Source organism: Moschus berezovskii, chromosome 23 (assembly GCF_049115385.1).
Source record: "Moschus berezovskii isolate FMDL1 chromosome 23, NW_MosBer_1.0, whole genome shotgun sequence".
Taxonomy (NCBI): Eukaryota; Metazoa; Chordata; class Mammalia; order Artiodactyla; family Moschidae; genus Moschus; species Moschus berezovskii.
The window spans coordinates 42,674,493-42,692,828 of NC_142482.1; the positions used below are offsets into that span (position 1 = coordinate 42,674,493).

General features: G+C 41.6%; 5 non-coding genes across 5 annotated transcripts; 3 read left to right on the top strand and 2 right to left on the bottom strand.

Moving 5' to 3' along the window:
- The first annotated feature begins 2,652 nt into the window (after positions 1-2,652).
- TRNAM-CAU (transfer RNA methionine (anticodon CAU)) lies at positions 2,653-2,725 on the top strand. Its single transcript has one exon. It is a non-coding gene; the product is annotated as a tRNA-Met (tRNA).
- A 2,268-nt stretch (positions 2,726-4,993) lies between these two features.
- TRNAV-AAC (transfer RNA valine (anticodon AAC)) lies at positions 4,994-5,066 on the top strand. The gene has a single exon. It is a non-coding gene; the product is annotated as a tRNA-Val (tRNA).
- Positions 5,067-5,524: 458 nt separating this feature from the next.
- TRNAA-AGC (transfer RNA alanine (anticodon AGC)) lies at positions 5,525-5,597 on the top strand. Its single transcript has one exon. It is a non-coding gene; the product is annotated as a tRNA-Ala (tRNA).
- Positions 5,598-6,795: 1,198 nt separating this feature from the next.
- Positions 6,796-6,868, bottom strand: TRNAM-CAU (transfer RNA methionine (anticodon CAU)). Its single transcript has one exon. It is a non-coding gene; the product is annotated as a tRNA-Met (tRNA).
- A 6,833-nt stretch (positions 6,869-13,701) lies between these two features.
- TRNAA-AGC (transfer RNA alanine (anticodon AGC)) lies at positions 13,702-13,774 on the bottom strand. The gene has a single exon. It is a non-coding gene; the product is annotated as a tRNA-Ala (tRNA).
- Positions 13,775-18,336: the final 4,562 nt, after the last annotated feature.

The window sequence follows — 18,336 nt, forward strand, 5'->3', positions numbered from 1 at the left end:
GAGGCTTTTTCATTCCTCTTCACTCTCCGTCATAAGGGTGGTGTCATCTGCATATCTGAGGTTATTGATATTTCTCCTGGCAATCTTGATTCCAGCTTGTGCTTCTTCCAGCCCAGCGTTCCTCATGATGCTTTCTAATTAGTGAATAACAAAAAAAGATGTAAGGGAACACAGATGTTTAGGGCTCCTGTTACAAAAGGCAGAACAGATAGCAGTTTAGCGTTAGTCACTCAGTCGTGTCCGACTCTTTGTGACCCCATGGACTGTAGCCCAACAGGCTCCTCTGTCCATGGGATTCACCAGGCAGAATACTGGAGTAGGTGGTCATTCCCTTCTCCATGATAACAGTTTAAAGTTGGGTGAAAGCTAGACCAAATTAAAAGCCTATTTCCTTTCGCATGTATTTTCTTTCAACCATTTTTCCCTACATGGGTTCTTAATTTCTGGCTTCTCTTCAGTCAACAGTGAAACCCCAAAATGTTCCCTCTGTCTCTGCTTTTTCCCATGGTGACCTTCTCTTCCTTTCTTCAGCAGAGGAATAGATACCCATCACACTATTGCCTTAGGCATCTTTAAGAAGATGTGCCCTTAGTCCAGTCCTGGTTTCATTTTAAGGATCTTGAAATTTTCTGAAGTTCGGGTTGCTCAGAAGAGTAAATAAAGTGGAGATAGTACTCTGAAAAGCTAAAGGAAAAAACACAAACATGAAGCTGGGGAATTAGCTCAAGTGGTAGAGTGCTCACTTAGCATGTGAGAGGTAGTGGGATTGATGCCCACATTCTCCAGTTTTGGCTCCTTCAACTAAGGAGCTCCAGCTGACAACCACAAATCTTGCAACCTATACAAAGAACTGAGAAAAGCAGACACACATTGCACTTTCCTGTGGGCACGGACAAGACTGGCTCTACGTCCCTGACCACTGAGCTTCAAAACTCATGAACTGAAGCTGATAAACTTGAAAGGAAAAATAGGGAAACCCACAGTTATCATTATAGGTGTCAAAACTTCTCTCTCATTAATGATAGATCTAGTAGTTAACTAAACAACACCATTCACCAATGGATCTAATTGGCCTGACAGAGCAACAACACCGTTCACCAATGGATCTAATTGACCTGACAGAGCAAAATCTCAATATAGAAAAGTGGAAAGAAGAGCCAAAGAGTTGAGAGAAAAGCAAGATCATATCAAAACTAAAAAATCAAGAATGGTCAGAGTGAAGCAGAGGGACATCATGAACACATATTTTTAAAGTCATTATTTAGATGTAAATGCCAGGAAGACTCCAAGTGGTGAATCTGGAAGAGAATTGTCCCTTGTGCATATATATCCTTCTAACAGAAGTCTTGGAGAAGGCAATGGCAAGCCACTCCAGTACTCTTGCCTAGAAAATCCCATGGATGGAGGAGCCTGGTAGGCTGCAGTCCGTGGGGTCGCTAAGGGTCGGACACGACTGAGCGACTTCACTTTCACTTTCACACATTGGAGAAGGAAATGGCAACCCACTCCAGTGTTCTTGCCTGGAGAATCCCAGGGACGGGGGAGCCTGGTGGGCTTCCGTCTATGGGGTCACACAGAGTCGGACACGACTGAAGTGACGCAGCAGCAGCAACAGAAGTCTGAGTGATCATATTCCTCTGAATCACCTGAAGCTACTGCAGTGCCAGGCACAGAGCAGCTCCCCAATGAATACGAGCTGACTGAATGGAAAGGAAGTGCTAAATTCAAGAGAGCTTCACAAAATAGTGTTCAAGATTTGCCAATATTATTCAGTGAAAGTGGATTTTGAAGGAAGAGAATGAGCCAAAGTTTGACTTGGAAGTCTAAGCCCAAAAGGCCAGCAGAGAGGAGATTGGGAATTAGAGTGTGTGTGAATGAGCTACTGTGGAGAAGAATGTACAGTGAGATTTTCAGCTGGAGCAGAAAAAAAAAACATAATTTGGAATTAAATAATCTGCTTCTCAATTCAGACTTTATGGTTTAGCAGACACATTACTTCTCTGAGTTGCCAACATATGTGGAAAATGCAAATTATGACACCTAGTTGTCAAAATTCAATTGGAATATATGAAATAATCTTCATAAATCTCTTGTCTAATTAATAGCCCAATAGGATGAAGAAAAACAGGGAGGTCTTTTTGTTAAGTTCTGCCTGTAGTTTTTAGGTTTTGTTTTTTTTTCCAGTCTGTGGTTTTTGTAGAGGGAACATCTCCTGTCGTGTTCATGCAAGTGGAGATGTAGAGTGAGACAAAGACATTTGGAGTGCAGACAAATTTGAGGAGTATTCATTCACTCAGTCAGTGAATTAATATTAACTAGGTATCTCCTAAGTTTCTTTTGACTATAAAGAAAGTGCAAGAGTGAGATCTGAGGGAAAGAAGAGGCCAATCATTGGAACACAAGAGAGGAAAAGAGTCGCAAAAGACAGGATTGTTCCTGGTCTTGCTGGCCAGTGTCCAACTGGTGGATGTATACCGCAAAGGTGTGGACGCCATCATTTCAGAGTGTAGAATCCGCCGGCTACAGCATTGTCTTATATGGAATGGTTTTCAAGGAACATTGGTTACATTTTTTAAAACTTGGAAACTGATAGATGTGCCTGAAAAATATTATTTCATATTTTAATTAGAATGTGAAAATTCTACTTTGTCTGCCTTCTTAGCGCAGTAGGCAGCGCGTCAGTCTCATAATCTGAAGGTCCTGAGTTCGAGCCTCAGAGAGGGCAGCTTGTTTTTTCCTCCACAGTCGAACTAGCCTAACGTTACTCTGCTAAAAAGAAAACGTATACAGGCTACACCAAAACCAAACCGAAAGAAATAAACAAAAAATCAAAAAATCAACATAAAATAACGTTGGGAGTTAGTGAAGGACAGGGAAGAATGGGGTGCTGCAGTCCATGGCGTCGCAAAGAGTCAGTCACGATTGAGGAACTGAATGACAAAGTAAAATGATCAAATGCTGCCAAATAAGCATTTGATAAAGGATCCATTATTTGTTCAGGAGTGTAATACTAGATTTCAAGTCTGTTGCACTTCCCAGTAACTTCAATAAAATCATAGATGAAGTAATGTAGACCAAATCACAAATATATCATATTTTTGTGTCTTCTCCATCTGATAGAAGACTTCTCTTTCACACTGGTGCTCTAAAGAACGCCCAATGGCAATTAAAGAATGGAAGATGTAAAATTATTCTTTTAATCATGAAACAAGTAATTCTTGTTTACACAACTATTCTGGGTGCAGTGAATCAAGAGTGAATAAAATCTCCAAATTTCCTTCCTTGTGGAGCTACATCCCTCCATCTTTCACTTCTTTTAGAGTGGCAGGATGCAGGGAGCTTGAAGATTTGACTAATGAAGTTTGTGAGGGTTCTTATATTTTATCTCTGACGTTCTGTGAACTTGGAGGCTGGAGGGAGAAAGCGGAGACAGAGGTCACTTCTGGCATGCTGACTGTGTAGACAGTGTAGTAGCCTTTTCAGGATAATCAAATATCTTGAAACCACTTTATTCTTTGGGGACCAGAGACAATATGGTGACATGTGATTATGGATTGTGGGATTCCAACTTTGCCCAGTTGATGTTCCTTTAAAATGTGAAAGAGAAATGATACTCTGTTTTACTTCTTATACGCATGTTACCAAAATGATACTCAGAGATGGATTTCTGAAGGTTAGCTTGTCCAGAGCTTCCTTCTTGCAGATTTGACCTTGTTGTTGCTTCCCCTTAAGGGTTCAAGTAAGGGAGGCATCTTCAGGCTGCAGAAAGCACCATGCTTTCTATTTGCTGCCTCTCTGACACTTAGAGTGATGGATGACCACCACTGGGGACTTGGAATACCAAATACAAAAGCATGAAAAGGAATAAAAAAATCCTTTTTCAGCACTGGGTGCTAAAAATTATACTACATGTTTATTAATCTTATGCAAGTTGTTTCATTTAGCTTTGCAGTTCATTCAAATATCATTATTCCCATTTTACAGAGAAAATTGAAGCTTAGAATAGTTAAACCATCTTTTTTTTTTCAGTTTGCATGGCTCTATGGAGCAAAACCAGAAGCTCAAATCTGATTTTATATGTATGTATATATATTAAAATGTAGCCTTTTCCTTTAACCCTTCACTTAGTCTTCCTCCAGACCAATTCGTTCATTAATTCACTATTATTATAAATGAGAGGATTTAGTCTTCCATGCATCAGATATTAATTCACAATCACTTGTGTTTACCACCCAGATTCAAGTATTCTACATGCCTTGACTTTCTTCTCTTTCAAATCTCTACACCCAGTATCCTGATATGTGCTTAAATACTGTAGATCCTTCCCGCACAGCTCTCCAGAATCTTTCTCTTTCTTCTCATACGCCTATGCCTTTGTCCATTCTGTGTTTATGAAGGATATATTCCGAGCCAGCTAGTGTACTGGGCCGCAGGTACAGAAAGACTCATGCTATTATTAATCTCACAGCTTAAAGAATAAACCTAAATCCTTTAAGATCTTACAACTTCTTTTTCTTTCTTTCTAATTCTATTTTCTCCATTCCCGACCTATTTGGCATTCAAAATAAAAAAGTTTCATAAAATGTTTTTATTCTAAAGCCATGTGCCTGCATGTTTTTCAAGGGTTTTTAAGCCTCCCCAGTTTTTTTCCCAATGTATCTTCATGTGTCCAGGTTTTTCAATCACTGTTTCTCTCCATGTCTATTTTACACACACACACACACTCACACACTCGCACACTCCACTCCAACTACACAGGTATATTCCTACCATCTTGACTGTTCCTTCCACCCTGTTGATTCTTTATCCTCACACCTCAATGTCCGTAATTTTTTTTCTCTTTCATAGGATTTCACTTCTTATTTTTGATAGGTCTTATTTGTAACAGGGTTTTTTTGTTTGTTTGTTTTGGTTATTCTCTTATATGATGTTGAAACCTTGCATGATCCACCTCAGCAAGAACTGAGTATCTCAAACAGGGTAAACGACGTGAGTTTCCGTAGTGTAGTGGTCATCACGCTCGCCTAACACGCGAGAGGTCCTCGGTTCGAAACCGAGCGGAAACATTGGCTACTGTTTTACCTTCAGTCATCCGGGGGAAAAATCAGCTCACCGCCTCCCCTGAAAGGAACGAGTTATCAACCCACTTCTTTTTATTGTTTGGGTCCTCTTTTTAAGAAACAGATAATCATCCTGAGATAGTCTCGTCGCATTAGCCGACTGTTATGAATGACTCCTCCCAACTGGGACGTGTTCTCTTCTGTCCCAGAAAATCTGAAACGGGAAACTTTGGAGTGCCAAACTTTTCCTATGGCTACTTTCTCCTTTCCTGGCAGAGAAAGAGGTACCAATTGCGCTCTTTCCTCGGGGCATCTCTGAGACGATGTGCACTTAGCCCAAATTCTGATTCCCATTTGTGGGCTTGACATTTCGTGAAGTTTGGACCACCCTAAAGGAGGAATAATGCAAAGGGTGTGTTGATAAACTGGAGGGTGGGGGAGACGCGAAACGCAGAAACTCGCGTGGGGGATTAGCTCAAGTGGTAGAGCGCTCGCTTAGCATGCGAGAGGTAGTGGGATCGATGCCCACATCCTCCAATTTTACTCTCAACTGAGGCGCTCCAATCTTTCAATCTCTAGAAAGAAATTATTAGTCACTTTAGACTCTTCTAAGGGAAAGGACAAGACAAGATAGCGATGGCTCTACTGGTTCGTACATCTCCTACCAACGTATGACTTGTGTTCTGCTACAGAATAGCTGGGTCATCTCAAGGGATATGCCCAATTCCTCTTTTTTTCCCCTCCGTTTCTTCATGCACCTGGCAGCAAGGCGGCCCAATCCTGAGAAGCGCAGGGCAGAGCAGGGTCAATAAAGCCCCAACTTTCTTGTCAGGGGCTGAAACCACGTGCCCGAAGTAACCAAAAAGTATCGGGAAAGACCCCATGGGAAGTAAACACGTGAAGTTATTAGTTAACTTCTGGATGCACCCGCGAGCTGCGAATAAGTGGCTCTGATCCTGAACAACAACCAACATCGAATTGCTAAGATGGAAAATGATCAGCTCAGCCTCGCACAGACTTTCTTCCTCTTTGAGCATCTTGGCCTGCTCGAGACCCCTCATCTTCCTCCCACGGTTTTCCTCCACTGGCTACAAAGTTGGCTTGACAGTTAAGACATCTCCAGCTCTGACATGTGTGAAACCATACAAGGAGGGGGAAATCAGAAAGATCCGATTTATCACACGTCCAATATTTCAATGTCCAATATTTCTCTGTCTTCTTCGGGCTCATAAAAATAATAATAAAGACTCTCCGTGCCCCCTACCCCCGCGAAAAGTCAATGTTTTCTTCATTTGTATTGAGCTGTAGTCAACTGGGAAGTTGCGGTTACCCACCAAGAGCTCAAGGAGATGCGCAGGCGGAGAATGCGCGCATAGACCCTGCAGGCACCAGTCAGTGAAGTTAGTGAAATACAGTTCGCCGCGGCAGTCTATTTTGAGCTCGTGGTTATTTCAGCACTCGAAGTTTTATGCCCTCCTTGGTTTTCCCGGAGTAATCGGAAGACTCAAGTGTCACTACTGTCAAGGCAGAACCTCTCTAGAACTTCCGGAGACAGCCACTGTGGGAGCGCTCGTCTAAATGGGGACCCGGAACGGTCATTGTGAGAAAACTGACACAATCTCACGTCTTGATACTTCACAGCACAGCAAACTGCATCCCAGAGGTAAATGAATGCAAAAACAAACTCAAAGAAAATGAACGCGCCTAAGGAAAAGCAAACGAGAGAAAAAAACCATGCCCTCTCTGAGGCTCGAACTCAGGACCTTCAGATTATGAGACTGACGCGCTGCCCACTGCGCTAAGAAGGCGCTGAAACTAAGTGATTCGCTAGGCTGTAAAGAAATTATCTAAGCAAGTGCTTGCCTTCTGGCTGGCGCTGTTCTTGTTTTTTGTTCATCTGGATCATCGGTCCCTCAGAGTTAACAGTCACATTTTCACCATCCAGAGTCTTCTCTCTGAAATAATAGACTCTCACCAAATAGTAGTTGGGTGAATGTATAGAAAATTTTCATACCTTGAAACATGAATGTAATTGCTTTGCCCAATATTTTAGTTCTATCATATTTTCCAAAGTCGACTTGGCATTATTTTTCAAAAAGTTAATGTGTGTTTGGATTTACCTATGTTTTTGTCTATGCATTTTCTCACCATGATTTGCACTGTAAATAGAATAGAATGCAAATTCTTCGTCTTTTTCGTTTACTAATTTGTCCGAAAAGTCTAGAGCAGTGTCTTTGAAAATATTTACTGAGGGATATATCTATGAAAATTTCCTTCCTTTTATAGTATATTCTTGAGATTTCCTTTATTGAGGGTCTCTGTGGGATAAACTCTCAAATTTTCTTTTGTCTCATGCTATCTTTATTTCACTATCATTCTTCAAAAATAGAGTCACTAAGTGTAATTTTAGTTGAGATATTTTATTTCTTCAATTTTAAAATCACCTTGAGCTATTTTCTAGCTAACAGTGTCACCTTTGCAGGCAATCTCTTTCTATTTTCTGAGAATTGTTATTAGTCTCTAGTGCCATTTTGGTACTCTGCTCCTCTTCTTCCTATCCTTTTTCCCCTCTTCTTTTACAGTTTCACTGTGGTGTAACTGGGTATGGATTTCTTTTTATAGTCCCAGCTTTTGGTGAATTGGACTTCCTGAATCTTTTCTATAAATCTTGAATTTATAGGTAAAAATTCTCATGTATTTATACATTCATTTTTATAATCATGGGTCCTCTACCCAACCTCCTCTCCTGTAGATAGAAATTATTATAATTGTCACTAAACAAGCCAGTGTTCAGTCAGATGACCATACCTGATAATCAGTAGAAAGAAATTGATGGAGGCATAGCCAAATGTTGGAAATGCTTGAATATTAAATACAGCATTAACTTATTGCTTAAAATTAAATCCATATTGAAGATAGTAACAAAACCTAGCCATATTTTATGCCCACCAGAGACAGCCTCCTAAAATGAATATGTATAAATCCTAGAGCTTTATACTGCTGAGAAGGGATGACCATCAGCAAGATGGCAAAATAGAAAGCCACAGACCTTGTTCCCTGACAGAGACGCCAATTTAACATCAGTATATGGTCCAAAAAGCTTTTGTGAGCTCTCCAGAAACCAGTTAGGAACTCGCAGTACCCCCAAGTAGTGCGGAGCCAGAAACAGCCGCATTGAAATGGATAAATAAAAACTATGACATCCCACCCACTACAGATTTTCCTCCAAGTTGACAAAACTCAGCGAGATCAGGAGAAAATGACCAATTTATTGCTTCTCTCTTCGGACGGAAAGGGAAGAATGAACATATGCCAAACATTCTGGGTTTTCAGGGGTTGGGGAGAGTCTGCCCAGGGGGCTAGTTTCTTTCTCACTTGACTAGAAGCGTTCATACCAAACTCTCATACTTTGGATGCCTGGGGGCCCCTGAGAGCAAAGGAGAGTTTGACAGCTTGAGGCAGCACCACAGAACCTGCAATACCATCGACAAACACAAGAGAGAGCAAGAGACTATCATCCCAGGGAAAAGAAACCGCTATGGAAGCCTCCAGTGCATTTTTCACTTCAGATCTGTTTTCTTCAGCTCTGTGACTTCTGTTTAGTACTTTCTTATATTTTGTATCTCTTTGTTGAGGTTTTCATTGTGCTCATCCATTCGTCCAAGTTTGGTGACCATTTTTACGACCAATTGCTTTAAACTCTTTATCAAGCAAATTACTTATCTCCATTTTACTATTGCAACCCTCCACCCCCAGAGGTTTTATCTTGTTTTCTCCTTTAAAATATATTCCCTGTTTCCTCATTTTATTCTTCTGTGTTTTTTCTATGTACTAGATAAAACAGGCTTTCCCAGTCTTGAAGGAGTGGCCTCACATAGGAAATGAACCTTATCTTCAACCTCTCCCTAGCTCTTTTTTCCCCACATTTAGACATTTATCTCATGGAATATTCTTATGGTTGTGTGAAGCAGCAGGTTTGAATTCTGTATGGTTTACTTTTGCTGTTTTGACCTGAACGTTAGATGTCATGCCTAAAGGCCATGTCACTCTTTGGCCTCTTTAGCTGCCTCAGCCCTGGCAGTTGGGGTTCATAGCTGAGGAACAGCCTTCAGGGAGGACTGGCTATAATCCTGGGTCTATTTCTCTTGGTGATCCTGGTAATGTGCTCTCTCAAAACAACAGAAAGTCTCTGCCAGTGAACTTCCAGATTGTTCAGGGAACCCTTGGACCCGACTTATGAGGTAGACTACCTTCCAAATTTGAGGTAGACTGGATTTCTAGCTGGCTTCCCTAGTGGCTCAGGCAAGGAACCTGCCTGCCAATGCAGGAGATGCAGATTCAGTCTCTGGGTCGAGAAGATCTTCTGTATAAGGAAATGGCTCCTCACTGTAGTATTCTTGCCTGGGAAATCCCATGGACATAGGAGCCTGGTGGGCTATAGTCTATGGGGTCACAAAGGAGTTGGACAACACTTCGTGTCTAAACAATAATAAGGGTCCTACCAGACTGGACATGCTTTATCTATTGTTTCAGTAGAATGGAGGGGCAATGAGAAAGGTAGCCTCCTGTACACAGAATTTTAGCCTCTACTTGGTCAGATAAGAATGGGCCTTCTGCCTGAAACACATCCTGACCAAGAGAGAAAGAGCCCACATAGCCTATGTCAGGCTTATAGCCCAATTTGGGAATCTATTTCCCTGTTTCATAGTTAATGTGTATTCTTTTGTTAAGCATACGTGTTCATCAGTGACCCTCAGGTCTGCTCACAGCTTCCAGCATTTCAGACTCTGCAGGGAAGGGGTTGTGGTCCTACTGTGGCTTGAGAGGGGTGTGCATAGCTGCTGTGGGAACCTGCTGGACATGGGGAACTGACAGACATACTAAAGCTGACCTTGCTCTGTCTCTTCCCTATGGAAGTAAAGTTTTTTTCTATCCTGTGCTTGATTGTGTTGTGGTGTTTTCCTTGGTGACTCTGATATGAAGGTGCAGTGAGCAGACTGGACTTCTGCTTCTGGTGATTGGCAATAATGATCTTTGTTTCCCTCCAAGCAGTCAGAGTCCTCCCCTGACATCAGCGATCAGTACAGGGAGAACCTGTGACTTTATTAACTTAATGGCAAAAAGGACTTTGTGGATGTGATCAAGGTTACAGTCTTGAGATGAGGTAATACACTGGTGAGCCCAATATAATCCCATGAGTCCTTAAGAGTAGAGAAAGTTTTCAGCTATAGTCTTAGTTATGCAATGACATAAGGCTTGGAGAGATGTGACATGAGAAGAAAATGGTCCTTCATTGCAGGCTTTGGAGATGGAGGAAGAAGTCTATGAGCTAAAAGCTGCAGGAAGCCTAGAAGCTGAAAAGAGTGAGGAAGCAAATTCTTCAGAAAGGAACACAGCAGTGCCAGCACCTTGATTTTAACCCATTGTCCCCTGAATTAGACTTCTGAACTACAGAATTGAAAAACAATAAATTTGTATTGTTTAATCCACTAGTTCAGTTCAGTCACTCAGTTGTGTCTGACTCTGCGACCGCATGGATTGCAGCATGCCAGGCTTCCCCATCCATCATCACTCCCGGAGCTTACTCAAACTCGTCCATCGAGTCAGTGATGCCATCCAATCATCTCATCCTCTGTCATCCCCTTCTCCTCCAACCTTCAATCTTTCCCAGCATCAGGGTCTTTTCCAATGAGTCAGTTCCTCACATTAGGTGGCCAAAGTACTGGAGTTTCAGCTTTAGCATCAGTCCTTCCAAGGAATATTCAGGACTGATTTTCTTTAGGATTGACTGGTTGGATCTCCTTGCAGTCCAAGGGACTCTTAAGAGTCTTCTCCAACACCACAGTTCAAAAGCATCAGTTCTTTGGCCCTTGGCTTTCTTTATAGTCCAACTCTCATAACCATACATGACTACTGGAAAAACCATAGCTTTGACTAGATAGGCCTTTGTTGGCAAAGTATGTGGTAATTTGTTTATTGTTGTCTTTTAGTCACTAAGTCATGTCCAGTTCTTTTGCGACCCCATGGACTGAAGCCTACCAGGCTCCTCTGCCTATGAGATTTTCCAGGCAAGAATACTGGAGTGGGTTGCCATTTCCTTCTCCAGGGGGTCTTCCGCACCCAGGGATCAAACCCCTGTCTCCTGCATTGGCAGGTGAATTCTTCACCACTGAGCCACCAGAGAAGCCCAGTGGCTTTGTTACAGGGACCATAAAGAACTGATTCACACCTCTTTCAGGGAATACAAAGGAGTCTACACTCATATCTGTCTTGAGAACTGCCATTTCTTTCATTCAAAGCAACTTCAGGGTATGATGTCCTTTACATGTATAGCCTCTCAGTTAGTGTCTGATATATATTAACTGAAGGGCTTCCCAGGTGGCTCCATGGTAAATAATCCACCTACCAATGAAGGAGATGTGGTTTTGATCCCTGAGTGTGGAAGATCCCCTGGAGAAGGGAATGATTACCCACTCCATTATTCTTGCTGGAGAATCCCATGGAGAGAGGAGCCTGGCAGGACACAGTCCATAGCGTCGCAAAGAGTCAAACACGACTGAAGTGACTTAGCCCACATGTACACTCACACTTATGACTAACTGAATGAGTAAATTGAAACTGTATCTCATTTGTGTTCCTAGATTATTGAGTAGGCTAATGTTGAGCTGACTGTGTGGATCACAATAAACTGTGGAAAATTCTGAAAGAGATGGGAATACCAGACCACCTGACCTGCCTCTTGAGAAACCTGTATGCAGGTCAGGGAGCAACAGTTAGAACTGGACATGGAACAACAGACTGGTTCCAAATAGGAAAAGGAGTACGTCAAGGCTGTATATTGTCACCCTGCTTATTTAACCTATATGCAGAGTACATCATGAGGAACGCTGGGCTGGAAGAAGCACAAGCTGGAATCAAGATTGCCGGGAGAACTATCAATAACCTCAGATATGCAGATGACACCACCCTTATGGCAGAAAGTGAAGAAGAACTAAAGAGCCTCTTGATGAAAGTGAAAGAGGAGAGTGAAAAAGTTGGCTTGAAGCTCAGCATTCAGAAAACTAAGATCATGGCATCTGGTCCCATCACTTCATTGGAAATAGATGGAAAAACAGTGGAAACAGTGTCAAACTTTATTTTTGGGGGCTCCAAAATCACTGCAGATGCTGATTGCAGCCATGAAATTAAAAGACACTTACTCCTTGGAAGGAAAGTTATGACCAACCTAGATAGCATATTAAAAAGCAGAGACATTACTTTGCCAACCAAGGTCCGTCTAGTCAAGGCTATGGTTTTTCCCGTGGTAATGTATGGATGTGAGAGTTGGACTGTGAAGAAAGCTGAGCGCCGAAGAATTGATGCTTTTGAACTGTGGTGCTGGAGAAGACTCTTGAGAGTCTCTTGGACTGCAAGGAGATCCAACCAGTCCATTCTAAAGGAGATCAATCCTGGGTGTTCATTGGAAGGACTGATGCTAAAGCTGAAACTGCAATACTTTGGCCACCTCATGCGACGAGTTGACTCACTAGAAAAGACTCTGATGCTGGGAAAGGTTGGGGGCGGGAGGAGAAGGGGACAACAGAGAAGAGATGGCTGGATGGCATCACCGACTCGATGGACATGAGTTTAAGTGAACTCCGGGAGTTGGTGATGGACAGGGAGGCCTGGCGTGCTGTGATTCATGGGGTCGCGGAGAGTCGCACACAACTGAGCGACTGAACTGAACTGAACTGAATGCTGAGCTAATATGCAATTGTCCTCCAAAAGAAGATCCATGTATTAATTTACAAAACAATATATTGAGCCACAAGTTATTAATACTTCTGTACTGTGTTTTACTTGATTTTTCTTCTTTTTTCTCTTATCCCCACTTCCAAAGTTTCTTCTATATTTATTTTGAAAGCTTCTCTTGTCTTAAACACATCAACAAACATCAACAAGAGCACAAAAGCTTTTTTATTAACCTAAAGATATAATTCCTCAGCCTGCAGAAGGAATAGTGGACAGTGAACTGAAAGAAACTTGGTTTCCTGAATATTTTGTGGAACAAAGCAATCCTAACAGCCATAGATTGCTATCTCTTTTTGTCAAGTCTCTTCTGATCCCTTTAGACAGAATAACCCACTTCCTTCAACATTCTTATGAAACTTTGTACAGATATTTTTTCTAGTTCATATCCTATTGAGTTAAATTTGTCATCAGTCCTAAACGAAATCAGTCCTGAATATTCACCGGAAGGACTGATGCTGAAGCTGAAGTTCCAATACTTCAGACATCTGATGCAGAGAACTGATGCATTAGAAAAGACCCTGATGCTGGGAAAGATTGAAGGCAGGAGAAGGGGATGACAGAGGATGAGTCAGTTGGAAAGCATCACTGACTCAATGGACATGAGTTTGAGTAAGCTCCGGGAGTTGATGATAGACAGGGAAGCCTGGCGTGCTGCAGTCCATGGGGTCACAAAGACTCGGACACAACTGAGTGACTGCATTGAGTAGATACACATACCAAAAGGGTAGTAGAACCAGTCTTATCCTTGCCCGGAGGAGAGTGCAAAGCGTGTCTGCTTTTCTCATTTCTTTGTATAGGTTGCAAGATTTGTGGTTGTCATTTGGAGCTCCTTAGTTGAAGGAGCCAAAACTGGAGAATGTGGGCATCGATCCCACTACCTCTCACATGCTAAGCGAGCGCTCTACCACTTGAGCTAATTCCCCACCTTCATGCTTGTGATTTTTCCTCTAGCTTTTCAGAGTACCATCTCCACTTTATTTACTCTTCTGAGCAGCCTGAACTTCAGAAAATTTCAAGGTCCTTAAGGAGATCAAACCAGTCAGTCCTAAAGGAAATCAGTCCTGAGTATTCATTGGAAGGACTGATGCTGAAGCTGAAGCTCCAATACTTTGGCCACCTGATGCAAAGAACTGACTCATTGGAAAAGACCCTGATGCTGAGAAAGACTGAAGATGGGAGGAGAAGTGGATGACAGAGGATGAGATGGCTAGATGGCATCACGATTCAATGGACATGAGTTTGAGCAAGCTCCGGGAGTTGGTGATGGATAGGGAAGCCTGATGTGCTGCAGTCCATGAGGTCGCAGAATCGGAAATGACTGAGTGACTGAACTGACTGTCTCATGCACAGGGATAGCAAAGCAAAATCCATCTTGATTGACTGACAGACAATGGGTATTATAAGATACCTGAGCTTAAGTTTATGTAAAGTAGAAAAGAAAAGTCACCTCTGACTGGTGTTAGTACCATGAATGTGGGGGAGGAAATTAGTATTAGTAATTTGTCTCACAGATTTTTCATGAACTAAGCAAATACCTATTTCATGTTCAACTAAGATTTAGTAATGATAGGAACCAATTTTTTAAAAAAATTTCCTATTTCCAGTGCCCCAATAGATCGTAGGGTAGACTGCAAATTGCATAAATTTTAATGATAAATGAGATACCCAAATGAATTTTACAGCTGTGAGAAGCCATTTTGAGGCATTTGTTCATGCTCCTCTTGCTTGGTTATATGTCAGTGGAAAAATATGAGATACCCTAGGAAATCAGGAGGTGAAAAACAGCAATGCTATCCTATTGATGTTGTTGAAGCATAAGCATGTGATTTATTTTCTAAAAAGACATTAGTTCAGTCAGTCAGTGAGTTCAGTTGCTCAGCTGTGTCCGACTCTTTGCTACCCAATGGACTGCAGCACACTAGGCTTTCCCATCCATCACCAAGTCCTGGAGCCTGCTCAAACTCATGTCCATCGAGTCAGTGATGCCATCCAACCATCTCATCCTCTGTCATCCCCTTCTCCTCCCACCTTCAATCTTTCCCAGAATCATGCTCTTTTCCAGTGAGTCAGTTCTTCACATCAGGTGGCCAAGTAATGGAGTTTCAGCTTCAGCATCAGTCCTTCCAAGGAATATTCAGGACTGATTTCCTTTAGGATTGACTGGTTGGACCTCCTTGCTGTCCAAGGGACTCTCAAGAGTCTTCTCCAGCACCACAGTTCAAAAACATCAATTCTTCGGCGCTCAGCTTTCTTTATAGCCCAATTCTCACATCCATACGTTTTTCCAACTATGGAAAAACCATAGTTTTGACTAGACAGACATTTGTTGGCAAAGTAATGTCTCTTCTTTTTAATATGCTGTCTAGGTTGGTTATAACTTTTCTTCCAAGGAGCAAGCGTCTTTTAATTTCATAGCTGCAGTCACCATCTGCAGTGATTTTGGAGCCCCCCAAAATAAAGTCTCTCACAATTTCCACTGTCTCCCCATCTATTTGCCATGAATTGATGGGACCGGGTGCCATGATCTTAGTTTTCTGAATGTTGACTTTTAAGCCAACTTTTTCACTCTCTTCTTTCAATTTCAGCAAGAGACTTTTTAGTTCTTCTTCACTTTCTGCCATAAGGGTGGTGTTATCTGCATATCTGAGATTATTGATATTTCTCCTGGCAATCTTGATTCCAGCTTGTGCTTCATCGAGTCCAGCATTTCTCATGATGTACTCTGCATATAAGTTAAATAAGCAGGGTGACAATATACAGCCTTGAGGTACTCCTTTTCCTATTTGAAACCAGTCTGTTGTTCCAGGTCCAGTTCTCACTGTTGTTTCTTGACCTGCAAACAGATTTCTCAGGAGGCAGGTCAGGTTACTGGTTTTTAATTTGGATTTAATCATTTCTGAACAAGACCAAAGCAATACAGATACACTTCTCTGCTTTGATCTCTGATACTTTCTGTTCAAGGCTAATTCCTCTTTGTACTGCAATTGCCAGCCTCTCCTGTCTCCTAAGTGGCCTCTCTACATCAAATACCCTTTTCCTGAATCCTGAGCCTCTCTATTGACTTTTCCCTTTAACAACACATTAAAATCTCCTGCACCCTGAAGCCTCAGGCCCTGAGTTTAAGTCCTGTGTTCTATGCTAGAGATGGTCTTTCTTCATCTTCATAGCGAAGCTTCTGAAAGATGTTTCAGAAGATGATGATACTGCCTGTATTCTCTACTTCCCTTTCCACCAGACTCCACAGAAGCTGCCCTTACTAAAGATGAAAACCTCTTTTTTACTAAACTCCACAGAGCCGCTTTAGAGAGACAGAATAGAGTAGTGGTAACAAGCACAGACTTAGAAGCCAGATCCCCCAGAATTTAAATCCCCATTCTGCTTCTTATCAACTGCATGATTTTGCCCAAGTTTTGTACCTCATCTTCCTCATTTATAACAGGGGCTTATTGTAAGGACTAAAACACATAGGGTTGTTGGATGATTAAGTGAGCTAATACTATAAAGTGTTTAAAACATCACCTAGAAGATAGTAATTAGAATGTAAACCTTATCCAATAATCTTTGGTGCTGTCTCATCCCGTTTGTTCTCAACAACCTTTTAATTGAAATTCTCCCTTGATTGTCATGACCTATTTTTGTTCATTTTCCTAATTTGCTGGCTGCTCCTTCTTATTCTTTATCTTGATTTCCAGGCTTCCTGTTTTGCCACTCTCTGTATTTAAAGACTAAAACAAAATCATACTTTTAAAGATTTTAAGTTTGGGGATAACTGAACTATTCTATGAATGGGTTCCCATTTCCTACAATATAAAATTCATGAATTGAAATCACATTAGAAAATCTCTGACCTATTTCCCATTCTCCATTCCAGCCCCATCTTCAACTCCTTCCTTCTACTCTTCGAGCTTCACCTCAAGTCCCACGTTGTACAGAGTAATTTCTGACCCTTTCTCAAATAAGTGTGCCTTCTCCCTGTTCCCACACTACTTTATGGAACTTCTACCTTTGTCACACCATGTGACACCTGGTGCTGTGAAGCCTCAGAGGAATGGAACTGAGTCTTTCCTACCTTTAAATTCCTAACATTCAGCCTACTGTCTGGTGAACTGGAAGTGTTCAATAAACATCTGTTGAGTAAATGAAACAATGAATAAAATGAGCTCTTTGCTTGGGTCAATGTATCTTTAAAGAAAAAGCTATAGAGTTCAGTTCAACACTTACTGAGACCTTCCTATACACAATGCAGGGATCAGAATTCAATATTTTACTGCAATACAGTCACTACTATTGATGTAGCCATATAATACAATCCTGGCAAACACAGGCTCTGGTATGACTGTTCATATTTCAGCTTCACTAGTTACTAAGTGTGTGATCCTGGGCAAGTAACTCAATCTCTTCCTGCACCAGTTTCCTCCTAAGATAAAAATAATAACAAACATCTTACAGAATTTTTGTTACAAGTTATAGAGATAATAGGAGGTACTGGTGGCTCAGTGGTAAAGACTCTGCCTACAATGCAAGAAACATGGGTTCCATCCCTGGGTGCAGCAAGATCCCCTGGAGAAGTAAATGGCAACCCACTCCAACATTCTTGCCTGGGAAATTCCATGGACAGAGAAGCCTGGCAGGCTACAGTCCATGGGGATAGCAAAAGAGTTGGATGTGATTTAGTGACTCAACACAATAATATGATAATACATGTACAATGAGAACAACGTCTGGAATAGATCACATGCTCTGAAGTTATTAAAAATTATTTCAAATATTAAAAAGGCTCTGTATAGAATATTTGGGCCTTACTTAGAAATTTTCATTAAAAACAAACATAAAACTAAGCTGCAGCTCCTCTGGGGAAGAATTCCAGAATTAGGAACATAATTAGTTTATCTTGAATGTAAGAGTGTTAAGGTATGTTTGAGCCCTCTCAGTGTCTCTGGAGGGTATGGGGTTTGATTCTAAACACGATTTCGCCCCTCCTACTGTCTTGCTGTGGCTTCTCATTTGCCCTTGGCCTCCTCAAAGTCGCTCTAGCGACAAATGGTCAACATCCATTGGATCAGCGAAAAAGCGAGAGTTCCAGAAAAACATCTACTTCTGCTTTACCGACTATGCCAAAGTCTTTGACAGTGTGGATCACAACAAGCTGTGGAAAATTCTTAAAGAGATGGAAATACCAGACCACCTGACCCACCTCCTGAGAAATCTGTATGCAGGTCAAGAAGCAACAGTGAGAACTGGACATGGAAAAACAGACTGGTTCCAAATCCAGAAAGGAGTACGTCAAGGCTGTATATTGTCACCCTGCTTATTTAACTTATATGCAGAGCACATCATGAGAAATGCTGGACTGAATGAAGCACAATCTGGAATCAAGATTGCCAGAAATATCAATAACCTAAGATATGCAGATGACACCACCCTTATGGCAGAAAGTGAAGAACTAAAAAGCCTCTTGTTGAAAGTGAAAGAGGAGAATGAAAAA